At 40.5% G+C, this 15,643-nt stretch overlaps 1 protein-coding gene across 3 annotated transcripts in view; it reads right to left on the reverse strand.

The window, feature by feature from the left end:
• PPP2R2B (protein phosphatase 2 regulatory subunit Bbeta) overlaps window positions 1–15,643 on the reverse strand; it is a 527,754-nt gene that overhangs the window by 500,694 nt on the left and 11,417 nt on the right. The window lies entirely within an intron of this gene.

The following is a 15,643-nucleotide window of genomic DNA, read 5'->3' on the forward strand; positions in this document are numbered from 1 at the left end:
GTATTTTGGAAGCCTTGTCACTGGAAGGCGAGCAAGCACTGGGCTTCAGTTTGGGATTAATAAATTCTGTCAAAGACACTACTGTGTCTGATAAAGAGAAAGAGGCAAATGAGCTGCATTCAGAGGCACAAAGAAGTAATTTAAATGTCTGTGAAAGAAGCCCAATATTCCCCTGAGTGGGATTTTTAAAAATATGATTTAAAATTAAAAAAAATATATGGCTTGAAAATCTGATGGAGTAATTCTTAAGCCTTTATAGAATCTCTTCTTTCCACAAAAAATGTTTAAGTTTAGTGTTGGAGAAAGAGGCTGCTCAGGATTGAGCAGACACAAAGTAATTGTATTGCTGGGCAGGGCTCTGCTGATGGAAACCAGATCATCCATCAATATGCCACCTTCCTGACTTTGGGACTATTGTGACATGATGACAAACTGCTGGCAGGGCCAGGCCATTTAGTCCCAGATAATCATATGCCACCTTCGACCCAGGGACTCAGCATGATAAGGCCATCCCAGGTAAGGCGCTGCTAGACAGCGTCTACGTGGTCTGGTCTGTTCATGGCAATCTCAAACTCATGACAGAAGAGCATATCCAGATGTGTCTTCCCAAGAGATACTTCACGCCTAACCTCAGGTCACCAGTGAGGCAGAGTGGAAGGAGAGTGGGCTGTGGGGTCAATCTGAATACAGAAAGTTTGAATACAAGTAAATTCACTTACTGGTTGGACAGACATGAGCAAAACTTTAACACCTGTGAGTCTCAGTTTCTCCGTCTATAAAATTTGCTTAAAATGTGTTTTATAGATGGAGAAACAAGGTTTTCTTCATATATTCTTGAAAGAAAAGAGCCAATAGCCATGAAATATCTGGCATATGGTATGCACTTGACAAACCACCAATATTCCTGTTGTTGTTGGCCTTCTTGGGATTCTGTGGCCATATATTCAGCAACCCGCTGACAGCTGAAGTATGACAGCAGTTAGACAGGTAGGGTTCAATCCTGCCTTTAACACTGACTTACCATGTGACCTTGGGCAACTTACTTAACATCTCTAAGTCTCATTATAGGTCTAATGAAGATAATGATAGACTCTCCAACAAAATTCTTCAGGGCAAAATAAATGGTTCCTATAAAGGGTTTCATACAGTGTCTAGTGCATTGTGAGTGCTTTCTAAGTTTAATTATTGTTATCTATCACAGCGGTGTCAGCCCTTAATCACAGTCCATTACTGTGTTTATGTTATCTAATTTATATTTTATGTTACTTACCCATCTTATCTAAACAATGAAATCACAAACTTCTTGAGGGAGAGAGCAATGTCATATTCATTTTTGGATCCCTTGTGCCTAGCCCAATACCTGGCACAAAGTAGGTAGTAAATATTAATTAATTAATGGATGATTAAGTGATGTATCAATATGTACAAGGGAAGCTTCTGGGAGATATCTTCAAAATACTTTTTTGTGAAGGTCTTTCACAGCATGAAGTAGATTGAGCCTATCAAAGGAAAAATAGATCATTCAAACAAAGGTATTATGGAAATTATGACTAGAAATGCTTCAACTTTAATCGTGCATTTCAGTCTTAGATAAATAGTGGACGCTTAGCTAATATGTGACCTTCTGAGTCATCAGTAGGTAGCCAGTCAGTGAAGATGATGTTACCCTCAAAGAACGAAGCAAAAATGGAACAAAACAAATGAAAAACTATCTCCTCCATTAGAAGCAAAAAGACTGACGGAGCTAGTACCTGAGTACCAAACAGGCCACTCCAAATCACTCCTGATCTCAATTGAAAACATTTTCCCCAGTCCAAATTTAAAACGGCTGGCTCTAAATTATAATGGGCAAGAGGCAGAAAGAATAGATTTTAAATTTCCTCGGATGGGTTCATCTGATGCCTGTAACTTGCACTGTACCACTTGCACTGCTTGAGTTGCTTCCCCTTCGGGTTTTCTTCTTTGATTCTCTCAACAGCCCCATTTTACAGAAGAGAAAACAAGCAGAGAGGATACAATAATTCATCCGAAGGAGATCCAGCATTTCTGCGCTGGAATCACCAAATGAGCTTACACAGAATTCACAATCCCTAAGCCAGTTGATTCAGAGTCTCTGGGGGTAACAAGGTGATTCATTCTTTAAAGTCTAAGAACCTCTAAATCAGCAGTTCTCAACCTGTGGGTCACGACCCCTTTGTAACAAGAATATACACCATGGCCTCAGGAAGGTTGAGAATCACTGCTCTAGACTAAGGTTTTCTTGTTTCACACTTTGGCTTGACAGGTCTGGATAACAGAAAGTTTTCCAAATCTCCTTGTCGTAAATCATGCACCTATTTTTATCCAACAATTTGTTGCCACCCTGATGATATATCAGGCATTAAGCTGAGGATATAAGATCTTATCCATGCTCCAAAAGAGTGCATATTCTGTCTGGGGAAAAAAAGAGAGAGAGAGAGAGAGAGACAGACAGACAGACTTGGAAAGTGTGGTAGCTCACACCTGTAATCCTAGCATTCTGGGAGGCTGAGGTGGGAGGATCCCTTGAACTCAGGAGTTTGAGACCAGCCTTAGCAAGAGCATGATCTCATCTCTACTAAAAATAGAAAAATTAGCTGGGCATTGTGATGGGATCCTGTAGTCCCAGCTACTTGGGAGGCTGAGGCAGGAGGATCGCTTGAACTCAGGAGTTTGAAGTTGCTGTGATGTAGGCTTATGCCATGGCACTCTATCCTGGGCAACAGAGTGAGAGTCTGTCTCAAAAAAAAAAAAAAAAAGAGAGACTAATGAACTATTTTAATACAGCTTCATAGGGGCTATGAAAAGATCATAAGATCTTTGAAAAGATCTTTTTAGATCTCTGAAAAGAACTTAAGTCCCCAAAAGATCAATGTGAAGAGATCTGCATTTTTGCATTAAGCATTATTTACAAAGAGCTCCTGTTAGAAGGCAATTATCTTACTAAGAGGCATAGCGAATGAAGAATTAGCAGTCATTAACTCCATGAGTGGAATTAGTCTCTGGTACACCTAATGCCACCACAGATAAGAGCAGGGTCACCAGGAGAGAAGCTGAATGGAGAAGGGATGCTCTAAGCCAGACAAGGCAGAGGTGCCTGGAAGGCGGGCCCAGGAGCAGAAAGAAGGCTATGAAAAGGAAACCAGAAGCCTGGGAGGAAGGAAAGATAAATGTGACCCATTTTAGGTGCCATGCGAGAAGGTCCCTGGAGTCTGGCAGAGCAGAGTCCAGAGATAAGAAATCCGCCCCGCCCCACCAATGATTTCCACATGTCTTGTTCTAACATCAAATGATAAAAATTTTTTAAAAAGCAATTAATTGGGACTTTCTCGCGTGCTGTACTCTAGACTAAGCTGCTCCAAGATTTTCTTTAGACTGACCTCCTGGGAGACAAGGAGTAATCACTGCTGCCCTTGCAAATTCAGCCGGAGCCCCTACTTGGGATAAATAGACTTGGGTCCTCTCAGCTGCCTGTCCGCATGGGCGCTCTGCCTGTTGCAATTCTCACGGAAGCCCAAGTTTTTTGGGAAAGTTCCCCTTATAATTCCCTTTTAACCTGTTTTTTACAGTTTTCCTTGGGGGAGGCTTCATCATTAGTTTTTCATTTTCCCAAGAAAGAAACTAAATCCTGGGGTGGGGAGAAATCACTTATTTAAGATCAACCAGGGTGAACCTGGCCAGGTTTTCACTCTCAAGGCAACAAACAAACCAACCCGCCCAGGTTTTCACTCTTAAAACAAACAAACAAACAAAAACCAATCAAACTCCTATTCATTCTTCAAATCATAAATAAAATGCCACATTTCCAGAAGAGGTTTATTAAGGATTCAGATTAGGTTTAATCCCCCTGCCATAGTCTTCCAAATACCATCCTCCCACTTTAAAACACTCATTATCATGGAACATATTTATTGAGCATCTACTTCTGTCAGGCACTGCGCACGGGGTGAAGGAATCAATAGTAAATAGGACACATAAAATACCTGCGCTCTTCTCTTGGTATAATAATTATTTCTAACATGTGGCTGTGTTAAGAATTAAGTGAAGTATTTCAGTAAAGTGCTTAGAATTTTGGCTGGCAAGATGAATATGCTATTCTATTACTGTAACAATTGGTATTTAGTGTCTGACACCCTGGTCAGACACTAAGTTGCAAGAGGGTAGAAATTTGACTTTTTACAGCTGAATCCTGAGTTCAAGGTTTTCAGCCTGGAACATATTTCAATAAATGTGCACTGCGTTGAATCAAGTTGAACTGAATAAAGAGATTCTGACGATTCCCACCACACTTCCTACACTCTGTAAGCCTATGTGTGAGATTCACGGCTGAGCAGATTCTGATCTGAAAGAATAATGACCCTCTTTGTGGTTAAGTTGTTCATCCATTCACTGATACAATATGGCCTTTCTAGCAGCTAGTAAATGCCAGGTACTCTTTTAGGTTGTGGAGATCCAGCAGTAAATACAAACCGAAGTTTAGCTCAGTAAATTTATATTCTTGAAGAGGGACCTAGACAATGAATAAGTAAACCTTATACCAAGAAGATTATTTCAGATGGGCTCAGCGCCCATAGCACAGTGGTAACAGCACCAGCCACAAATACCAAGGCTGGTGGGTTCAAACCCGGCCAGCTAGAGCAACAAAGGCAACTGCAACAACAACAATAATAACAGTAAACAAAAAAAATAGCTGGGCCTTATGGCAGGCACTTATAGTCCCAGCTCCTTGGGAGGCTGAGGTAAGAGAATTGCTTAAGCCCAAAGACTTTGAGGTTGCTGTGAGCTGTGATGCCACGGCACTCTACTACTGAGGATGACATAGTGAGACTCTGTCTCAAAAAAAAAAAAAAAAGATTATTTCAGATGGTGAGAAGTAGAATGAAGAAAATAAAACGAGACATGAGGTAGAAAGTGACTTCTTTGCCGAAATGGTCAGCTAAGGCTTCTTGGAGAACATGACATTTGAGCTGAGGTGGAAAGACAAGTTGCCAGCCAACAAATGGGTTTGGCCCGCTTATCTGCCCCACTGTGGCCTGAAATTTACCCTCACAGCAATGCCCTCTTTTAATTTAATTAACTGCATAATTACTTTTAAAATAACACTTTAATGTTTGCCTCACTGCTTTAATCTAAGCTCAGTGGGGGCCTAGATCGTGTTGCCTTGCTCAGCCGTTGCATCCCCAGACCTACCAGAGCATTCGGGAGGACTCGAGTCGTGTTTTTGATTGGCAGTCTGGACCGCTTACTGAGCCAGCTGTCTTGGCACACGACTAAAGCAAGGAGGAGGCGAGCAGCCACAGATAAGACTGCAGAGGACAGAGGGCAGCTCCATGCAAAGCAGACATGACCACGTGGCAAGGGAAGAAACAGAACCAGAGTGGCGCAAGGGAAGATTTGGGCTTTCATTGAAAAGACTAAATGAAGAGTACAATAAAGCCAGGCGTTTTTCCTACCAATTCTCATATACCAATTCTCTACCAACTAGCTACAAAAAGTAGACACGTAACATATCCTCATTTATAAAGAGAAGTCAGGCAAAATGGTTTTACTTTTGTTTTAGTTCTGAGTCATGGAAATACAATTTTATTTTAATAGAGGATAATACAGTCATGCGTCATAAAGATATTTTGGTCGATGATGGGCTGTAAATATGACAGCGGTACCATAAAAGCCTAAAACAGTATTTTTACTGTACCTTTTATAGGTTTAGATACACAATACTTCCTACTGCACTGCAACTGCCTACAGTATTCAGTACAGGAATGTGTTGGACACGTTTTAGCCCAGGAGCATTAGGCTGCACGCCATAGCCTAGGTGTGCAGTAGGCCACGCCATCTAGGTTTGTACATCCTGTGATGTTCACACAACAATGAAATCACTTAACAATGCATTCTCAGAACATATCCCTGTTGGTGTGTGAGTGACAGATGACTATGGTAGTAACATGACTGTTCCAGAAGAACAAAAATCATTTTACCACAAAGAATGTTTATTGTGGTTCAATTCATAATTGGCAAGTCATAGAAGCAAACTAAGTGCCCATCAACCCATGAATGGATTGACAAACTGTGGTATATATATATACCATGGAATACTATTCAGCCTTTAAAAAAGATGGAGACTTTATAGCTTTTACATTTACCTGGATGGAGCTCAAATACATTCTTTTTAGCAAAGTATCGTAAGAATGGAAAAATGAATATCCGATGTACTAAATACTAATACGAAACCAATACATAAACAATTACATGCTCATATGAACAATGAAACACAAATATAATCTAGTATGGGGGTAGAGGGAGGCTGGACGCTTGGCAGAAGGAAGGAGGGCATGTGGTGGTACCTCTCCTAATACGCACATTGTGAGTGTGCATAACATGCCCCCTTTATGACTGAAAGTGAGAACAATGTAACCTAAAAATTTGTACCCTCATGTTAATTTGAAGTAAAAAAAAAAAAAAGAAAGAAAGAAAGAGCAACCAACAAATTTTTGAGTTCACCTGAATTCTTATTAGGATCTAGTCACTCTGCTAAGCACTATACCTAGAATATCTCATTTAATCCTCCTGAAAAATCTATAATAAATATACTATCTCATCTGTTTACAGATGAGGAAATTTACACAGACAGGTTAAATAAATTGGCAACTGTAAGCAAGCAGAGAAGCTCAGACCCTTTTGCAGGCTTTCATTCACTCCGACCCCAAGCTGTCCAACGCTGCCATGCTCCTGGGTTGATCTTAACTTTGTCCCCCCTGCAGTCTAGTGTAGGACAGAGCACCAAGAATTTGACCAAACTTCTGTATTTACTTACTGGAACTTGTGGGCATTTGATTAGGACTGGGAAAATTTACTTCTGACCTGTTTGAAAGAAAGCCTTTGCCAATGCTACCATGATCATGAAGGGCAAATCTAACCAAATCCTCACACCTACTCATCAGTGCCTCCAGAGATCCAAGATGCGTTGAAGGTTTACTAGTCTCAGGATGGGGTGCCAAAAAGACTACAGGGTTAGATGAATGTGTCAGGAACCTAATGTAAAGGTGAGGAAGGTAAGAAAGGAGAGGAAGGAGACAAAGGAAGGAAGGAAATTAAGCAATAAAATATTACAGAAGGACCAGATGAAAGTAACAGGTGCCATACAGAATAGGGAAGTCTCACACCTAATGGGGCTACTGAGATGGATTCCAAGTAGACTTCCTGGAGGCGATGGGCAGGGAACATTTGAATATGTGGAGATGTCAGTGGGCAGAGCATCCTGGTAGGAGGGAGCAATAAAAGCAACAGTTTGACTAAAACAACTCAGATCCACTCTTTTCCCTGTTTATTCTAAATTATAAAACATATTTTAAATATATATAGCAGATTCCAACTACTATGTTTGGGATATTTGCTAATGAGCGTTCATTTGGAAATAGCGGACTTCAACGCCCCCCCCACCCCCGACCAAACTGAACAAAACCCAGCCTAATTATTCAGTATGGTAATACCTCAAAGCCTTTATAAGAAGAAAACATTCCACAGTAAATCCAGAATGTTCTCCCTGTTCTTCAAAAGGAATTGTCTTATCTGCTTCCTTCCAGGACAGCTCTGCGTTTTCATTAAACCATGAGTATTATGAAAAGGAATCACTGTGCTCATAGAGTGACAATATATTTTTAAGGATTTCTCTGACTGTGATATCTATTTTAGCATTGCAGCATTCCCCAGGATTAGCCAGAATGCTTCTTTTTGGATAGAGGGGAATGCTGGAGGATTTTATAGCAACCCAGCCCATGAATGCAGGTGGCAAGATCTTAGCTCTCTGACCTGTAGCCTACTCCCTAGATGGACAGAAATGGGATTTGAGAGATTGGGTTTAATGTCTTTTCTAGAAAACACTTTTAACCCAATTTCCCCCTAGGTTTTGAGAGGCCATAATGGTAAATCTCTTAGGAGGTAGCAGTGGAGAAAATATTCTACCTGTTGTTCTCGAGGTAAGGAGTCAGACTTCCCCCGGAGGTCCACACTATATGCAGCAGCCTAGAGGGTATTTTCTAATTCAAATTTCAGGCCTTTAAATAGGGTATGAACTCAACAGTCATCTACATGTGGACTTCGTCTGGAGCGATCAACACACTTACATTCCCCTGTCATTTCAGTCTATGAGCTTTGCTTCATGGACGGATTTCTCAACCTCAGCCCTGTTGTGACATTCAGGGATAGGTTAATTGTTTGTGCAGGGGAGGGCACTGTCCTGTCTATTGTAAGGTGTTTAATAGTAGTACGTCTGCCTCTCACTACAGTCATGATCATTCAAAACGTTTCCTGACACTGGAGAATATCCCCCGGGGTGGGGGGTAAAATGATCCTCCCACACTCCAAATTACAAATCACTGCTTTATAGCAATATGGCCTCGGAGACTGGGGCTGTGATAATGACCATATTAATTATACAGAAGGCAGCAGAAAGGAGATCTGAGATCCGACTGCAACTTTTCATCTCTTAGTTTCCTCATCTCGCTCTCCCACAGGTCTGGTATATAAAGGCTATGAATCAATGTTTACAAAAGTGATTTGAAAATTTAAAAATATAAGACTGTTGCCCTTTTGTCTAACCTGGCTCTTTAGGCAACCACTGATACTGGCATATTGAAAAATAACAGCTATGCTCTGCAGTAAATCATTTGAACTTGAAGGAATCCCATCAACCAAGTATACAGACAAGGAATTGAACTTAGCAGTAAGAAATGTCATTCTTGCCACCAGAACGAATGTCCTCAGTCTCCTGCTGTATTGGTCTTTCTTGCTGATTGGAAAGCTGATATTCTTTCATTCATTCAATCATGCATTTACTCAATAAATATTTGTTATGCATTACTCTGTGCTGGGTGCTAGGGGTGCATATACAAGTTGGAGTTGTGCATAAGCAAGTAGTCATACAGACATGTTAGAAATGGCCTTGACTTCACACAGGGTGAGATCTAGTACAGGAAACATACAAGGAACAAGAACATTGCTGTGCGTTGGTAAGCGTATGGTGGATAATACCAGGACCTCCTAGAAGGGCCACTACACTCAGAGTTCAGGATGAAAGAAGACCTACTAGGGAAAATTAAACCAAAGCTGAGGCCTACATGATGAATAGGGGGTTGCCAGAGAAAAAGAGGGTGAAAAATACTTGCAGCAAAGATAACGGAATGTGTGCAGTGCTGGAGGTGAGGAAACGTGGCATTACGGATGTGTGGCGCAGAGGGTGTGAGCAGACTGGTGAGTGAGGCTGGGAGCGTCCTAAGAGGGATGGAACCTATTGAAGGTTTTAGGGAGGCCAGGGACATCTTTGCACCCCAGAAACACTACTTGAAGAACAGATTGGAGGGGGTCAGGGCAAGGAGGAGGTGGGAATAAACCTGGGAAGCTGCTCCATTATTCAGAGAAGAGTAAGTGGCATTGAAACCAGGGCAATGGCAGTGGAGTCCGAGAGAGGAACCCAAGAGATTGGCCTATGTAGGTCAGAGTTTTTCAACCTTTTTTTGTTCCAAGGCACACTTAAACCCATAGTCAAACTTCCATGGAAAGTTACATTATGTTGATCCAAAAAAGGGTAAAAAAAGAATATATTTACTATCCTTTGAACTTCTTTCAAAAATAATCTAATTATCTTTAAAATTTTTTGTGGCATACCAGTTGAAAGTCACCGATGTAGGAGGAGGAATGACACGTGACTTAGTGTGTGTTCAGGGAACTTAGGAAGGCAGAGCCAGGATGACTCTCAGGGCTTGGATGAGCTTCTGGTGAGAGTAGCTGGAATTGGTCACCGCCACTGCTATGAGTCACAAAACTTCAAGATGTTTATGAGGCTCCTGCAGAGCTAAGTGCGGACACACATTATCTCATTTAAATCTCACAGTGTTCCACAGCTGAGATGGGACTCGGGTGAGCATTTCTGGAGTCTGTGCCTTTCTCTGCTGGTCATGCTGCCTCTACAAAGAAGTGAGACCTTAGAAAGAAGTGCCTGGCACGCCAAGACCCATCACCTGGGATGTTGTACCTGCTCAGTGCTGGCTATAATTTTAATTCAATGTTAAGTTCATTCAGTTTCTGATGAGCACCAGGCACTGTATTAGGCAAACAAGATAGCCATGGCTCCTGTCCTAATGTTTTTCTTGGACTTCTGGAAAGCCATTTCTGGTCATGATTTTTTATCTTTTCTATCATCAGGTCTCTGTGCCCATGAGAAACTGGCAAATGTCCGTGGTTTATGAGGAATGCACCAGAGGAGACTGGGGAGCCAGGCTTCCTCTGGAGCCCAGCACACAGCCCTGAGCTGCTCTGCTGGTGGGACTAGGCTAGGGGTTGGCCACAAGACCACACCAAGGCCCAGGCAGGGCTGCTGCCTTCCTGCCTTTCAACTGAGCAGCTAATCACCATGTATGTGAAATAAAACAACTGGCTGATACAATGGAGTGGGAAAACGCTAACATTCGCTTGGTGGCCAGCAGGTTTCATTTATTCATTGACAGAGAATTATGTATATTTATAGTGCACCTTACGATGTTTTGAAATATGCATATAATGTGGAATGGCTAAATCAGGCTAATTAACATATGAATTACCTCACATTTATGTTCTTTATTTGTGGTGAAAACAGTGCAAATCCCCTTTTTAGCAATTTTCAAGTATGCAATACCTTGATGGTTATGAACCGGAGTTACCACGTTGCCCAGCAGATCTCATGAACTTATCTCTCCTGTGAAACTGAACTTTTTTTTATCCTTTAACCAACACCTCCTGCACCTCTCCCACCGCAGCCCTGACAACCACCACTCTATTCTGTGCTCCTATGCGTTTGTCTTTTCTCGATTTCACATAAGTGAGATGTTTTGGCATTTGCCTTCCTGTGCCTGGCTTATTTCACTTCACATCATGTCCTGTGGGTTCATCCACGTTGTTACAAGTGATAGGATTTCTTTCCTTGTTAAGGCTGAATTGTTTTTTAACTGGAAAGGATATCAGAGAGCTGATCTACCTTCATAATGTCACGAAAGAGCCCAAGGAGTGGACACATGAAGTGGTAATGCAGATGAGTAAACTCGCACATAGGGTTTCGTCCTTTTTCCTTTTATCACCCTAGCTCTTCCATCTATAAAGTGGGGAGATAAGAAATGATCTTCCAGTTTCCTTCAAACGCCAGTATGTTATGAATCTGAGCGTTTAAATCACACAATCGCCTCTTTGCTCATTAACATCATGCAGGCAGATCATACTTTGATTAGCGCTAATTAATAGTCCGTGTTTGTTGAGGATACAGAGGCAACGAGCTATCTGTAATTTTCTTTCAGCTGCGTTGGCATTATGTGGGAAGAAGCAGAGGCCAGAACCCTCCGTTTACTGCTCCTCCCAAAGATGAGGCTTAGTCTTTGTTTGCAGCCAGGTGTAACTTATCTTTTCAGTAAACATAAGGATGTGATGGCCATTTTAAATTCATGTAGAAGCAGGCTTAGTAAACTTACCAGATATTAAATATTAAAAATAAACAACGATCTGGGTGGTAGGGTGAATAGTCATTTTTACTGTCTTGTAACCTGTTTTCATCGGTGTTACAGCTGACGCTGACTTAGCATCTACTTGGCATCAGGGTCCGTGCTTTGTGTGGAACGTTGAATCCTCATCACAAATCCATGAAAATAAGCACTTTATATCACAAATCTGTCTGTGTGGTGGTGAAGAGAGCGCTCATGAAGGAGAAACTACTATTTTCCCATTTTACAAAGGAGTAAAATGAAGTTATGTCAAAATAAGTTTATGCAAACTTTTCAAAAGTGGTCCCACTGGTTCATGCTCTTAACTATGATGAATTCTTCCCAATGTTCTTCAGTCTCAAAGTAATACACAGAAAGCATTACTTTATGTGAAAAGAAATACAAGTCTTTTAAAAGTAACACTAGGGTTTTTTTTTTTTTTAAAGAAAAGCTCGTGAATTATTTTTTCTACCTTTTATGAATTAGCATAAGTTTTTAAATAACAATATTTTTGAAAGCTTATCTTCAACAAGCTATAAATTACTTATTAAAAATATTCTCGTTTGCCCAGTCATGGAAGAAGCCCAAGTGCCCATCGACCCATGAATGGATTAATAAATTGTGGTATATGTATACCATAGAATACTATGCAGCATTAAAAAAAATGGAGACTTTACTTCTTTTATGTTTACATGGATGGAGCTGGAAAATATCCTTCTTAGTAAACTATCTCAAGAATGGAAAAAAAATACCCAATGTACTCAGTATTACTGTGAAACCAATTTACAATTACTCACACTTGCATATGAAAAATGAAACACAACTATAGCCTAAGATGAAGGAGGGAAGGAGAGGGAAAAGGAAACGGGGGTCGATAGAGGGAGGGTTAGTAGGGGGACCACACCTATGGAGCATATTGCAAGTACAAGTTGGATCTATCAGGTATAGAACACAAATGTCTTAACGCTGTAATTGGGTGAATGAGGTGAAGGCTATATTGATTAGTAGGACATAAGCACTCCAATTTGTACAAATAATCAACACATTTAATCCCATAATGGCATAAATGTATTCATGATCTATGTACAAATGACTTAATAAAAAAAATATACAGATGTAATAAGCATTCTTAGACACCTTAGTTTATATTCTACTTGAACTTGTTTATAATTCTGATCTTTTCAGTTCCTGTGATATGGTAAAAACACTTGTTATTGAAAGTCAATAAAGACATAAACGAAAAATTAAAAAAAATATTCTCTCTTAGGTATATCTGATGAGAAGCTGCGCTTTACATGAATCATAGACTAAAAAAGAATAAGAATATAAATTCTAAAGCATATGTGAAAGATACATTGTAAAATATTGCCACCAGTTTTCCTTTGAAAATAGGCACTTAATATCACTATTTGGAGATCATTAGGACTTGAATATCATTTGTATAGACCTGTCAACATTGAAATTACCTGGCATATTTGATTCATGGTACAGAACAAGAATCACACACTGAGAAATAATTTATACCATAATTTAGGGAAAGTTTGCTTTAATCATAATCAGAAGAATCACTCCTAAAACATTAGATATTAATCATTCTAAAAAAAACTGAAAAAATTATAAAAATATCAAGCATAGTAAAAAGTAAAATGAACAAATATATATATCTTGTATTCCCCTAAGCATAAACTAAAAGGACATTCTCAGGCTTCAAGGCTCTCAAATTTAAGAGATCTCAATAATGCTCTGAAAGTCACTTTGGAGCACTAACTAAAAATAACATTTTACGAATTGCTAGTGTGACCCTGGGCAAAGTTGTCACAGTGAACGTTAGACCACAGGCACTATTTTACTATGAGAGGCGCAATATGATGACCTCTCTATATAGGTATAACCACATTATATATAGGCGCCCCATCCCCGAATTCCCTAGACAGTCATTCTGCCCTTCCTCTGGCCTTGCCAAGATTGCTTCTGCCTCTGGGCCTTTGCACTTGCTGTTTCCTATTTCTAAACACCATTCCCATAAGGTTTTTGAACATGACTTCTACTTATTACTTGGGTCTTAGCTTAGATGTCACCTCTTTGGAAAAGCCTTAACAGAACAGTTGTCTAATGTAGCTTTCCAATTACCTTGCTCAGCCACTGCCATATGACCACATATCACAATCTGAAATTATCTTGTGTTTTTATAAGCTTGCATGTTCTCTTGTCCATCACCCTCCTAAATGTGAGCTCCATTAACACCAGAGACCTTAGCTATTTTGAGTACTATTGTGTTTCCAATGCCTACTGCCCAATACATATCTACTGAATAAACAGATGAATGAAATTCAATTTTCTCACATCTAACCATATTGGTATAAAGTTAGCTATATTCTCTTCCTCTCTCTTTTTAAAAGTTCTACATAATAGATTACAAACAAACATGCTGAAGAAAAGGCAATAGTGCTTACTTGAAACCTTGAGCACAAAACCCCACAGTGTCCGTGTGTTTAATTATTTATTCTTGGCTTTTAAATTCTATTAACAAATAACATGGGCAATAAGTAGAATGATGCTAAGTCTGTTTAATTATTATAGTAACATTAAAAAAGTCAAACATCTCTTCCTGCACCCCAGACCTCAGCTTGAAGGCAAGCAAGTCCATATAAGGCTGGCCTCTGCAAATATTCTAAAATGTTCTGCAAAGAACAAGTCAATGACGCTTCTTTACCTTTGCCTGGAAGTAGCTATAGAATTAGTTAACTCACATCTATCTCTTCTTCTGGTAGCTGACACTGTTGTTGGACTACCTTAAATTGCACCCCCTTTTCTTGCTGCAAGGTCTAAATTTGGTGTGATATCCCACACTCAGGGATGATGACCCTACACCACACTCAGATACAAGCCTCTTTGTGTAAGCCTGTTGGGAGAAACCCATCATCCTTGTCAGTGGTTGGTGAAAAGCGGGCATATAACTCAACCCATGGCCAATGGTACTTCCAAAGACATTTGCCAGAGACATGTGAGGGAAGGGTTTCTTGTCTTAAAAAAAAAAAAAAAAAGCAGAATGTCATTTCCTGGAGTTTTGTTTGATCTATCTGAATGCAAAGCCCAGAACTGTTGCAGTTGTTTTGGGATGAAACTGACATTCCAAGAACAGCAAGGCTGGGAGCTGGAAAGTATCAGAATCCCCCATGCTGTGCTTCTGCTAGGGAATTTATGCCCTCTAGGGGCTTCCCCACTCAGGACGTAGATGAAAAAGTGGATTATTGCCATAACTTTTTAACTGGGATTCCTGCTCTGACATGGCCCCTTACAATCTATGACTGACCTGCTGGTAGAAGCAGTATTGTATAAGCAGTGGCTCTCTATCTCATCCAGGCAGAAGGCCAGGCCTTCACAGTGGCTTATAAAGTCTTCCCCTTGCAGCTGTCCGTCATCATTTCTCTGCCTTTCACAACCCTCCCTTTTCTTCACTCAGCATTAGCCACCAGCCTCAGGTCCAGTCCTTGAACATATCAGATAAGCTCTTGCCTCTTCAGATCATTGTTCAAATGTCATCTTTTGCATAAAGCCTTGATTTTTCTCTATAAAAGGGAACCCCAGGGCCGGATGCTGTGGCTCACGCCTGTAATCCTAGCACTGTGGGAGACAGAGGCAGGTGGATTGCATTAGCTCATGAGTGCATGACCAGCCTGAGCAAGGTGAGACCTTGTCTCTAAAAAATAGCCAGACACTGTGGTGGGTGCCAGTAGTCCGACCTATTTGGGAAGCTAAGGCAAGTGAATCGCTTGAACCCAGGAGTTGAGGTTGCTGTGAGCTATGACATCACAGCACTTTACTGAGGGTGACAAAGTGAGACTCTATCTCAAAAACAAAAAAGAAAAGAAAAGGGAACCCCAAACTTCTGTGCTCCCTATAGGCTTATTTTCTTGATTTTCAACCTTATATTTTATATTCCACTTCCTTATTTTATCTATTGTTTATCTCCTCTACCACTGAATCTCAAATGCCTAAAATGCCTAGCACATAGTAGGTACTCAGGAGGCATTTGCAGAACTAAGGAAAAGGTAATAACTCCTTTACTTTTCCAGATGTTCTGAGGGGGGGGTTTCTGTGTGGCTACAGATATCCTGAAAGAT

Source organism: Nycticebus coucang, chromosome 17 (assembly GCF_027406575.1).
Source record: "Nycticebus coucang isolate mNycCou1 chromosome 17, mNycCou1.pri, whole genome shotgun sequence".
NCBI classification, from domain to species: domain Eukaryota; kingdom Metazoa; phylum Chordata; class Mammalia; order Primates; family Lorisidae; genus Nycticebus; species Nycticebus coucang.